Source organism: Lineus longissimus, chromosome 18, assembly GCF_910592395.1.
Source record: "Lineus longissimus chromosome 18, tnLinLong1.2, whole genome shotgun sequence".
In the NCBI taxonomy this organism is placed as follows: Eukaryota; Metazoa; Nemertea; class Pilidiophora; order Heteronemertea; family Lineidae; genus Lineus; species Lineus longissimus.
Window position 1 is genome coordinate 11,890,650 of NC_088325.1, and position 13,147 is coordinate 11,903,796.

The 13,147-nt window shown below is 37.5% G+C and overlaps 1 protein-coding gene across 8 annotated transcripts in view; it reads right to left on the bottom strand.

Annotated features, from left to right (window-relative positions):
* LOC135502001 (kin of IRRE-like protein 1) overlaps positions 1-13,147 on the bottom strand; it is a 289,676-nt gene that overhangs the window by 70,281 nt on the left and 206,248 nt on the right. The window contains exon 1 of one of the 8 annotated variants that reach the window (XM_064794415.1): positions 7,149-7,293. The exons of 6 other annotated variants lie outside the window; for them this stretch is intronic. The gene's annotated coding sequence lies outside the window, so the exon portion shown is untranslated. Of the gene's footprint in view, positions 1-4,191; positions 4,292-7,148; positions 7,294-13,147 lie in introns of those variants that run through there. One more of the 8 variants, XM_064794416.1, reaches the window with a different exon arrangement.

Consider the following 13,147-nt stretch of genomic DNA (forward strand, 5'->3'; position numbering starts at 1 on the left):
AAATGCCCACAAAGCATCCATTAGGAGTAATGGAACCAAGAATTGGGACGGACGTGCAAATGTAGTAGAAAAAACACCCCATAAAGCATCCAGCTTTGCAGAAAAACAGGTTGTAGAAAGATTCTTAAATAGTTGATGGTTGTAACAGTTGTAACAGAACACATCGAGGTGTATTACGATCTCAGAAAAGAAAACCTTATGGTGTCGAGCAAGTCTAAACATCAAGATAATGGAAGCCACCTTGTTTACTTCTCCGTACAAACAAGCTAGGTTTTTAAACTTGGCTGGAAACATCATAGCATGTTAAGTCTTTCGAATCCTTGGATCCTTAAAGATCCATATTTTGTTTAAAGAATTGATGCCAAAGCTGAGGTATTCAATGACTAACCAAACACCGAAAGGGTGGAGCTCAAACAAGACCAAAAGAAACCAATTGAACATTCTGTTTACGAATGTACCTTTATATTAGTGAATAAATAATATCTTAATCAACATGTTCAATTTGCACAATGGTCAGTCCAGATTTCCTAAAATCAGCCCTCAGGCAATATGCTGTGTTTTCTCCTGATGAAGCAGTATTGAATAGAATATCAATTAGGCTTGATTAATCAACGATACCTGCATCAACAGCACTGATATTGAACTCTAATCAGTCAAGTCAAGAAATATATCAGAAGAACTACCAATGAACTCAACAGAATGTTGCAAATTGGTGAAAATATTCAACGCATGGTATGAATCCGGATTACCTGAGATATAGTAAATTGGTCCAGGCTGGTTGGCTATTAACATTACGATCTGGAGTGGCTTTGGTTAGATATATTCCTGTAAAGTGGCCGAAACATATACTTTATGTTACTACTGATTAGAAGGAGTGTGGGAAAACGGCTCGCATAGCGATTACTTGTTGATGTATCTGATTGCGGTATACAGCAGTTGCAACCGTCATGTTCATGTTGATGGTTTGAATGATTTCCTTGTAGAGTGGTTGAAAGAGTAATTGAATATACTACTGATAAACCATTGAAAGATCTAATGCAGAGTAATTTACTTGGAGAGTTGATGACATTGCATCTGAAAGATCGGAGCTCGAAGCTTTGACCTTTCGTCCAGGAGGTGGTCGACTTAACCACGAGCCATCGGTATTGGCAGTCTACAAAATGGACTGTCTCATCCCTTGTCACCCATGGCAATGATATAAACCAATTTCCCAGGCACGGGAAAGCATTAGTGCCGACCGCCTCATCTCTATCTTAAACAAAAGAAAGCCAGACTTCCGTAAAACAAGTAAATGGCTGAGATCATAGTTCACCTAAGTGAAAGAAGCCATCAACATAAAAAAGAACGTTTCCAACATACATGTAATTCACCTATTTACTAATGGTGCAAAAAGGGAATTAGAAAGTTGGAGATACATGTATGTATGTTGTTTTGGCCAGGAAACTATTATATAGGTACTACTGGAAACTGGATGGTTCATTTTGAGTTGCCATGGTATTACTCGACAACAAACCCGATGTCATATGTTGCTCTGTCTTTGGTAAATGTCACCAATACAATTTACAAAGGCCTCGGAGTGTCACAGATCTTTCCGGGAACATGGCCGTTCCTTGACAATATAATAGATGTAAACTCAAAGTTGCTATGGCAACCTAACACACATTTAAAAACAAATGGATGATTGTGACACATTAACAGCAGGTGTGCGGCTTGGATCAAAGAGGTTCAGATGGCAATTTTTCGGCAAACACAATTTATTTATAAAGATAGCAGCTTTTAAAAAGGAGCTTAACTATAGGACGAAAAATGTCTGTACACTCAAGAAAAACAACAGTTATCAAGATTATCTATATTCCTAAAATACAAGTAAGGTACCAGCGTAAATTTTCAGATCACCAACAGCCATATATAGATGTATTGCAAAACAGATGTTCTGATTGGCTGACTTTATTTCTTGAAGAATAATCAAACCAATCAATCCCAAATAAGCTACTGAATCCTGAAATTTGCATAATGTTTAGTCATGTTAGTCGTTTTTCCCCTAATGACAGAAAATTATATCATCATCAGAAAAATCCCCAAATGCAAAAAAATGACACATTAGACCTGGCTCATATCAAAGTTCAAGAGAGAGCAATGAAAGAAAGAAGTACTTTGAAACAAGATCTCAAACACAAAAATATTTGACTCGCAGGAATGTCGTCAATAATCGAAGCTAGGCTATCATTACCATGGCACAAAATCTGTGATTGAAGCTTGGCTATCATTACCAGGAGGCGAAGGGAAAAACCTCAATATAAGGTTTTCATTTTAACTGTCCAGCTATTGTTATGCAATACACAGGAGTGTTATCTGTTTTCTTCAATGAACAGGCTAATGGCAATAACTTTCCAATATTGTTGTTTTGCTAGACATGTTAGATGAACTCAATGAACACGACATTAAAGTGGATATCTTTTGGATTCCTTTTTTGTATAGTTCCTTTTTAGTACTAAATCAGTGTGAACTTATATGACCTACTTTCTCCCGCCCTTTCTTTTATCGCTTTGACAAGTTTGTGACATAAAAGAGATCATCACATCATGATGCAATCTTGTGGGTGAGAATTGGTAACTTATTTCGCACGATGGCAACTCCAAATTCAACACTCTGGAAAAGTTTCAATATTGAAGAAAGTCTAAGCTGAATACTCCTACACAATCTTCTGATACACCCTGTGTATTGCCCAAACCCACCTCACAATTAGTCTTCAAGAAACCAATATGCTATTTGAAAAAGTAATAGGTTTCATCCAAAATAACCAGTACAATGGGCATCAAAAACAGAATGCCATTGATCCAAGAATATTTCATTGCAACCTGCAGCTACACAGAGAAAGAAGTCCAATATCGGAGCTCATCTCGTAAGTTGCTATTGTAGCTTGATATTTTCAGGTAAGGCATTTTTCTGATATCTATTGAAATTGTGTGAGATCGGATTTCAAAGAATCTTGGTTCAAAAGCAAGTTTGAATTATTTAGCCAATAACCATGATGGCATTGAAGAAAGAGTAACTAAAATTGATTCTTTCCATGTTCCCTTTTTCAAGGATATGCCACTGGTGAATACAGGTGGCACAAGGAAATAGAAATTCAGATATACACAATGTCATAGTGCAGTTATTATGCATGCGCATTTGCTGAAACTTGGTCTTTGAAATACCCAGTATCCATATACCACTACTGAGTATCAGTATCACCCACTTACTTTGACTAAGTATCAGTCGCACCCAGTTACCCTATCAGGTACCAGTCTCACCCACTTACTACTACGAAGTATCAGTATAACCCACATACCACACTAATGAGCATCACTAATACCCACTTGTTACCACCCACATACCAGCACTAAGGTTCAGTCTCAGAACTAAGTATTGGTGTCTCCTAGTTACTACCAAGCATCACTACCACGTAATATCTAAATCACCCACTTACTAGCTGTTACATATCAGTATCACCACCAGCATGATGCTGGTTACACCACTAATTACCAATAACCACAAAATAATGCCAAATACTTAAGTTTAAGTATCACTCATGTACCATCAAATTGCTACCACCCACATACGACCACTGAGTATCAGTATCATGTACCACCAAATTGCTACCACCCACATACGACCACTGAGTATCAGTATCATGTACCACCAAATTGCTACCACCCACACACGACCACTGAGTATCAGTATCATGTACCACCAAATTGCTACCACCCACACACGACCACTGAGTATCAGTATCATGTACCACCAAATTGCTACCACCCACACACGACCACTGAGTATCAGTATCATGTACCACCAAATTGCTACCACCCACATACGACCACTGAGTATCAGTATCATGTACCACCAAATTGCTACCACCCACACACGACCACTGAGTATCAGTATCATGTACCACCAAATTGCTACCACCCACACACGACCACTGAGTATCAGTATCATGTACCACCAAATTGCTACCACCCACATACGACCACTGAGTATCAGTATCACCCACATACCACCACCCCGTATCACTTCCCCTGCATTTCTATTTTCCTGGACCACAAGAAATGACAAACGAAATCCTTCTTTAAGGAAACGGTAAGCACGCACCCAACAAAAGTTTGTCCCCTCACCACCATCAGTGGTGACCACTTAGGTACTTACAGAATCTATTATGCCTTGTTTGTATCCATAGTTATAACACTTCGCGCTAAATAACGATATATCCGTACAATGCCAGAAATCCAATAATCCGTTTGAGTACTCCGATATTCGTGCACGCGATTCTGATGGCACTGGTCTGAAAGCGGGAATGCTGAATGATGTGTTTATATCATTGTCGGCTGCAGGTATGGTATTGATACATCATAGTCAGGTGAGGGGGAGGAAGCGTGCTTTGCTTCAGGAGGTGTCAGGTATGAAAGGTGCATTTTTTCTCCATGAGGGGATTTCAAATACATGTATGTATTTACTTGCAAGAAAGTTATAATATTTGATATTTTGTTGAATTCCATCATTGGCGGCTGTATGTTCACTGGGTAAAGGTGCATCGATACAACTGTAAGCTATGATAAAAATTATGTTTGTGGAGCTTAAAGTTGGATTTTAAAATTGTATTTTCCAGCAATTCTGCTGTACGGGAAGGGGGAGGGTCTCTCAGTCTGTTGTACTCATACAACTTACAAGTCACAGCACATAATTCAGTGATCATGGTGATAGTTGATATGCTCAAAGACAAACACTGACAAACAGAACCTGCAGTGATACACCCTATGACCTCATTTTCAAGCTTTGGGTGATGATAAATTCATTTAATTTTAGAACTGCCTCAGCGGAAGTGAAATGCAACTTGGGCGGGGCATTCATCTGTTATTTTCAACATACCGGTATTTATTAATGTATACTTCACAAACTATTACAATGCATTATCCCTTTTTTTAAAAGACCGGAAGCTTTGTAAATTTAGGTGGTGATATAGATTTGCATTCATTAGGTTCATAAATAGTATATTGATTTTATCGGCTGATATCCATACCTTTAGTTTTGCAGCATCTAACCGATTTGATTTTAATATATTTCATTATAAAGAATTCATCTTCAGGGCTCTATTGGAAAGCTATAGAAACTCAAGGATATGCGAAAATAATACTCTTTCAGTTTCAGGCGTAGTGGTATCAAAAGAATTAATTTCTGATCAATAGGCAATTCCGGAAGCTTTAAATTAAACAGCATTCTTTTATTGTGCAATTACAATTTGCACACATTTTTTCTCAAACATGCCAATTCATATACAGAACAAATCTGCACTCTCAGCTTTTTTAGTTGCGGCTTAGGGTTGTTATAATAAACCGGAAACATGCCTTGATAATGGAAAAAACCAACAGACTTATTCAGTAAATCTCAAGATATTTTTAGATGTTTTATTTTTTCCAGCCTTGCAAAAATCTTGATACGGAAAAATGAATATTGCCAAAAACGGATTTTTTTTATTTGAAAAGCTACCAGTGAACAACATTTTGTATTTTGCCAAAAATCAGGAAAAAATGGTAAAAAAACCCCTTTTTTTCAGAAGTTTTCTCAAATCACAAAAAGAGGCAGGTAAATTTGGCGGTTTAGAGTTTACACTTTCCGGTTATTCGAAAGTGGTCCTCAATCTCCAGTGAAATAAGTGCACAAGCGGCCCTCCTCATCAAATTCCTGGATTCGCTCCTGTTGCATCTCTCAATCCTGTGATAATACAATAGGTCCACAGAAATCAATTAAGAGCTGACACTTTCACAAATACCCCAGGCATCACTACATTTGAAAGAACAAACACGGAACTGATTGAATAACAAAGTAAGCTTTCTAAGCGATAGTTTTATTGGTAATTTCAGAAAGAAATCAAAGGTTATCACAAACAACAAAGGAAATTCAATAAAATGGAAGTTTCCAGAACAAAGACTAACCTTGTTTGTCATTCTATTAATGTCAGTTGATATCAAAATTTTGTAGGAATACTTAAAGAATTTGCATGATGCCTTAAGGTCCACCAGCCATTAGGAAAGTATCAGAACAAATTTAAGTCATACTTAGTAAGCTGATAGACAAAAGGTTTAAATCTTGTCCACAAAAATCCAAATTTGAAATGTACCAGACTGCAAGAATTCCCAGAGACCAGAATACTGGAATTCTAGCGTACTATCCAGATACCAATTAAACACTGAATGGTGTCAATTAGCAGCGAAGGCTCCCCATAGGTTGAATTTATTGACTCATCTATTTGAGTGACAGGGTTCAATTTGGAATATTTACCACCTGTGAGGGGTTGATTACAAGACTGAAAAGATTCATACTGTTATGGAAATGAGAGTCGGAGAAGCATCTTTCTTACTATTTGATTTACTTACTCCAACAATGTCCAAGCGTTCTTTGTAGACAAAGTTGAGAAGAGAAATCTTGATCGAGGCTCTACTGCACTTTTCTCAGCTGCTTAAACATGTTAAAGGAAACCTATAGCAAATAACTTGGCCTACATGTAGTGCTAATCTGGGGACGTTATGTAGGATCTGGATGTGAGAGGTCTTGCTTTAGGAAACTTGGCATAGTGCTAAGTGTCTGGGATGTTCGATGAGAGCTTTGGCCTTGCTACAGGAAACTTGGCTTGGCACTTTTGTGGGGGGGGGGGGGGGGGGTGTTGGATGCGATTGGTGACCATGCGCAAGAAACTTGCCTTCATACTATATCTGGGCAGAATATTGGCCGTATCCGTACCCCATAGGTATTGCATACACAACAACATCATATCGAAAGATGCCTATGTAATCCTAAGATTGAATTATGTTAACAGAAATAGGCCAAGCAGCATGTAGGAGGATGAAAGAGCTTTAGTGCAAAAGGTTTTGTTATGTTTAATATTGACTCGATGGAGCGACCTGTGAGGACCAGGTCGCAATTTAAACAATTATTTCTCCCCCATCGCCACGAAATTTAAACAACTTTTTCTCCCGATCACCACCAAACCTTTTCTCAGAGAGAGCTAAAAATTCACACTTGAACATGTTGAAAACACTTTACCTTGCTTACAATCCTGCTCATCTGAAAAGCAGTCACAACATGACAAAATGTAAAGACATACTCACACAAAGAGGAGTAATCCGAGAATGAAGAGATAATCCTAAAATATCCTATCCTTGGAACATGTAATCACGAAATAACCTCAGAATATAACTGTTTACGAATTATCCCACTCGGTGCTAACTGCCTACGGGCCCAACAACTCGCAGCGTGAAATTCCCCAAGACAGCATGAAATTCACCGAAACTTTCCAAAATGCATGTAAAGACTATCATTATGTACCTCACTTGCTCCTCAGTGTTAAATGTCATTTCATAGAGATTTGCGGAAAATTCGCATGCTGTCATAGACAGCGGCCTGTAGAATGAATTGGGTGAATTCAACTTCGAAGATGAAAGAGGGCGATTTGGATGAGTGATTATTGAAATTATAAAGGAATAATAACTTGAAAGATAATGTCCTGAATATCATGAGGTGTGACATTCTTGAGTCTGTTTCATGCAGAGAATATCACTGTTAGTGAACATTTTATAGAGGAAATGTATATAACTAATGAAAATTGGAATATTTCATTTTTGAGCAGACCTTTAAGTCCAGTACACCATAGTACAGAACAGTTTAAGATGTACAAGGATTACAGCAATTTTACATTGAAACTGGCCTCATTCATCAAGTTGGATTCCAGTCAAACTTTGCGAAATGCTTAATGCATAATGTACACAAACATACACATATTTTCAGTCAGCTTAACATGGGCTGGACATTTTGAAAAGATCCTTACAGGTCAAAGACATCACTTTTGTCATGTACAGAGTTATCTAGTCAGCGCTGTCAAAATTTATGAATGCTGCATTTTCAGGCTTTGTCCAGGGGAAATAGCGGGAACTCAGGTTTGCCGAGGATTTCAAAGAGAGTCGTGTGGCAGTCTTTATGATCGCCATGATGGATTATTTGCAAAGTTGGGCGAATTCCTGGACATGGGGCATAATGGGTGCCTGCACTCTCCTGCTCTTTGATATGTTTCTCATAACTTTATGGTAGCTTTTCAGAAATATAAGAGTCTTTTACGATAATCTTTGGATGTTTTCATGAAATGATTTTCTTGTTGGCAGTGGCATATGATCTCAAAGTTGGGTAAACTATTTACATGATTAAAGCATTTAAGGTCTCCACAACCATATGAATATACCCTGCAATTACATTATATCGGAAATAGGCAGATATGAATTCAATGGCAACAAAAATGGACCTGCTGCAGCTGAAATAGATTAACAATAATCTTTTACAGCTGTGGAACCTATTGTGACTTTTCACTCGAAAAGAAACCACTAAATCTCTCTGATTCTTCTTATATCTTATTCATACACATTCTTCTTAAATTTTAAAATGTATACACATTAAAGTTAGCATAGCAAAATCCACCATGAAAGAAAACTCGATAACATGCCATCAAAATTGCTCTCACTATCCCTTTGACATATTTGATATCGTAACTGAATATGAACCATGAATGACAATGCAGAACAGAATTCGTCTAATGGCAAAGCAGAACAGCAATGAAGGAAGGAGACAAACAAATCTCTATTGAGACCACCGGTGGTGTCCGACTGTATACGTTTAATGAAAGCCCCAATGGCCTTTCGGCATAGAATAGCTTAGCAATCGTCTAGCATAGTTAGGAACCTTTCAAAGTATTAGATAGCATTTTATTGGCATTAAATCAATACATTCCCTTTCAAAGAACCGATATGAATCTAACCTACATGTATATGTCATGTCACATAGTGTAAAAGTACATGATATCAATAATTTATAATTTACAGGTAGCCTATAATAATATAAAAATTCAGAAAAATATTTAATTATATGATGCATTGCCACTGCTTTTTAAGGTAATCTTACCTTTTTTACCAAAACAGAACGAATTACAAATCAAAGCTGACCCGAGATGCTAAAAACACTTTGAAGTGAAACCCCTTCAACATGTTGAAGTAAATATACATTTAGGCATTTTTTTCATGGATAACACTTATACCTTTTATATCAAAATCCCCGCTTCAATCTAATATGTCTAATTGTCTAATATGCCATAAAGTTGTCACTTGGTAAAAAAGTTCACCGATCACAACGACACAGTAAAGGTCTGCTTGATCAGATCCCTTCTTTTCTCAAAAAGACCAAATCCATCAACCTCAGACATGTCAGAACCATAACAATCTTACTGCAAATGAAATCCAATCTACCAAGCTAAAGATGAATTACCATGGAACTATTTTTTGCCATCCGACACTCGCATGTAATAAGAAACTCATAACCTTGAATCATGAACAGTCTCTCACCAAAAACTCTAATATCAACCGATATTTGCAATAATTCAGTTTATTTATTATATGATTCAGTTTATGGTTATGAAATGAACTTGACATTTACAGATTTTTTTGTAAGTTTTTCGTTTATAGCAAATATATCATAGAAAGTTGGAAGCTAACTACATGTAATTCGTTTATCATGTTTATACCTTTGCTACACATTAAGGCCTACATGTATGCAGCAGCTTGGCCAATACACTTGTAACATGCTTCTATGAACATGTTCAAACAATGCTTCTGAAGAAGTCCAATCCTCACCCGCAGCAATGCGAGGATTTTGTAGAGATCAGTGTGAATATTGGGACTTGGCTCTTCAATCAGCTGTGGTTGTTTTGTTGAACATAGGGCAGCTTTTGTAACTGGAGACCCGAAAAAAAATCATTGATTGTGAAAAGGAGGCACACCAACATGAAGAAATTCTGGTATCATCATTGGCCCTCCCCAATTATAGTGTTTGTATTGCCATAGCTAAGAAACATACATCAGTTAATCCAATAAAAAAACTCTCCTGTATAAAAATATTACATGTTCAATTTCTTTTCCATTGATTCTCGATAAATGGTGACAGAGATGTCCAAGGTCAAGGAAACATTGATAGAACAAGTGCCACATTCCCATCGAACCATTTTTTGGGGGGAAAAAATTCTTAGTGACAAATTGCTGAAGATAGGGTTCAGTGGACATAAGAGATGATATTCTATGCGTCAAATGCCCCCCTCCCCCTTCATACACAGATATTCCAATGTCCTAAATATAGTCGCACGTCTTGCCACAAAAAATGTCATTTATGGCTGGATAACTTCCTAAAAGTCAGACAGATTACATATTTGGTATCTCAACAATCTAGTACCTTGCTAACTCACTCAAAAATACAACTCGTCAGCAAGAAGGCACTCTCTCATATATAACTCAAGAAATAATTTCTTGCGAGTAAATTCATGATGATTGGTTTTGTCGAGAGAAACAAGTGCAATATCTCATAATGAAAAACAAGTCTAGCCAACATCTCGTTGGACGCTCCCCTAACCCTGAGGGTTTGGACACTGCTGTGTTCCACATTAAGACAATCAGGAAGTCAATCCTCGCTGGGAGACATTTTTCGGCGAAGGAAGTAATATTGTTAGAAGTCACTTTGATGAAGCCAAAGGTCCATATTACATACAATATTTAGTTACAGACTCGGATCCTCCAGCATCCTCCCTTGCTACCGGCAATCAAATATGGTCCATACGACTGTTTGTCTGCTCATGTTGATTGCTTTGTCCGATCACCACAAGCTGACATAAGAATTGTATCCATTGTATTCATTGCAGTATACAGATTCTTTTCTGTCTCTTACAGGTGGATCAAGTTTGCCATTATGCCTTAATAAAAAAGAAAGTATTTATATGTGGTCACCCAGTCGCATCTCACCATGGTTATATCAAAACTAACTTTCTTGACAAAATATCCACCGCTCATTCGGGCAATTATTGTTTTTGACTTTGAACAGAAAGTCAGATAATGGTAAGGGCTCTTTCTTACGTCAATCAACTGATTTAGATCTTGGATCTTGAAAACGCCTACATGAATATCACATGCCCACTTAGCCGGACACCTTTCCGCCAAAAACTCTTCAACTGGAAACTTTCGATGAATCTCACATTCCCAATTTCTTTCATTTTAGCTTACTCTAGACAAAGATAGCCATAAACAATTCCTTAGGGGAATAAAAACACCTCCCAGGGAAGTTCCTGTAGCATGAGCCCCTGTTCTAATGTAACTTCCTGACGAGATATCATCTCAGCCCTCTTAAGGCAGACAAAACATTGGGTAAGAACAGCTCGAAAGGGCTTCATATTGCTGTCTTTCTGCATTGGACTGCTCTGCTTCCGTGGCAACGATACCCCTGAAAAACATCTCCAGATTCCTCCCTTTCCTGGTATCAGTAGGTCTGTCAGTACAAAAATCTTCTGAATACCCTCAAGCAGTATAAGAGGACAAAGTCACAAAGACTTTCTCGAACATGTCTATCAAAACTGTCACCCTTTCTAATACTCTTTTCTGCAAAATATTGTAATGTAATGTATGTAATGTAATCTGATTCAAATGCACTTTCCTCTGTCTGATCCTCAGGTACCCTCCTCCTTGTAAACCTGAGCTGCAACTGTGTCGTTTTTTTCCATCATACGAGACAGAAAAGGCGAGCAAGGTTTTTTTAACCATCTAGCATTACACATATATGTAAGAAGCTTCTTCTCATAATGGAAAATGAAGTTGTTTTGTATTGTTTTCCATTAGCCATTGTCTGACAGAGGGTATCAAAGATACCATTGCACCGAGAAGGGATCTCATACAATAGCGGATATGCTTGTTGGGAACTTGTATAACATTAGGTCAAAGACAGCTGTGCCATTTTTGGGGAAAACAAGTTTGACTCTTCTTCAATCTTTACCATTTAATAGTCTTTACCATGGCACTTCATGCACATATCATCACGAAATGCACAGCACATCATACTCTTATATAACTTCAATGCATCAGCACTTGGCCGCAGCCTATCACTCAACATGCCAAAAACACTCAGGAAACATTAGTTTGATCCAAATACTAAAGGTGGCGACACTTTTTGATATAATTTGCCATATATATAAAAGTAAACACTGTTCAGCAATGATATCCGCTGCTACACAAATACCGGCACAGGCAAGACATGGCTGCCGCAGCCTAAGGTGAAGGTCACATGCTGAACTGCTAGCATGTTTTCTTAGCGAATGTGTCCTCCAGATATCAGTATCATTCCAGGAACACCAATATCAATACTATCATCTGCCCACACAGATGCAACAAATAAAGTTAACCTGCCCTTGGTCAGGACTGAAAATCATGTTTCAAAAGTGAAAAAGATCATTGAAATATGACACAGATAATGATTACATACATCAGGTCTGTTGACAATGATTACCAGGACTGTAGCTGAATACAGAATGGCCATCGGCTTTTATGCACTTTCGAATAGATGAACAGTAACTTAACATCTTACTATGTTTATTCTATATTCAGTATGAATTTACGGAATAGAGAATTTTCAAATTCAATGAAATAAAATTTTTTTGAATTTTGAAGGAATGGAATGGCATTTGTATTTTTGACGGTTAGATTAATGTATTACTGATTTTCTGTATTCATTTTAGAAATTAGGTGCTTCACCAAGACCACCAAGGTCTCTTTTTTACAAAACTGAAGTTGAGTCTGGGAGTAACTTTTCTTTGGTTAGTGCATGTCCACATAACCCAGTAAACATAGTAAATCTATTACCAAAACTGGGGTAGAAATTCCAACAGAACGTGTTTGTTCTGTATAAATGCTTCTATAGACCCCCAGCGAAGATATATTTATTTTTACTGGACTAAGTCCTAATAACCTCAAATAACGTGGCAGTTTTCACTCAAACCAATATCTGCAGACCGGAATTTGTCACAGATCTTCGTTTCAGTTTCGTGTTTTACCAATGCCTTATCCTAGGGTATTTATGATAGGTTACCTGCAATGGAGAGGAAATGTTCAAAACATATAATCAACTTTGCAGGTATTGTAACAAGGTTAGACATTCACCACACCTTGTTCTTCTGCAGGGAACATTACTTGATTGAGTACAGGTGTTGTATATATACGATCTACAACCATTCCTTAACCCTTAAGAGACCAAGGCAAAC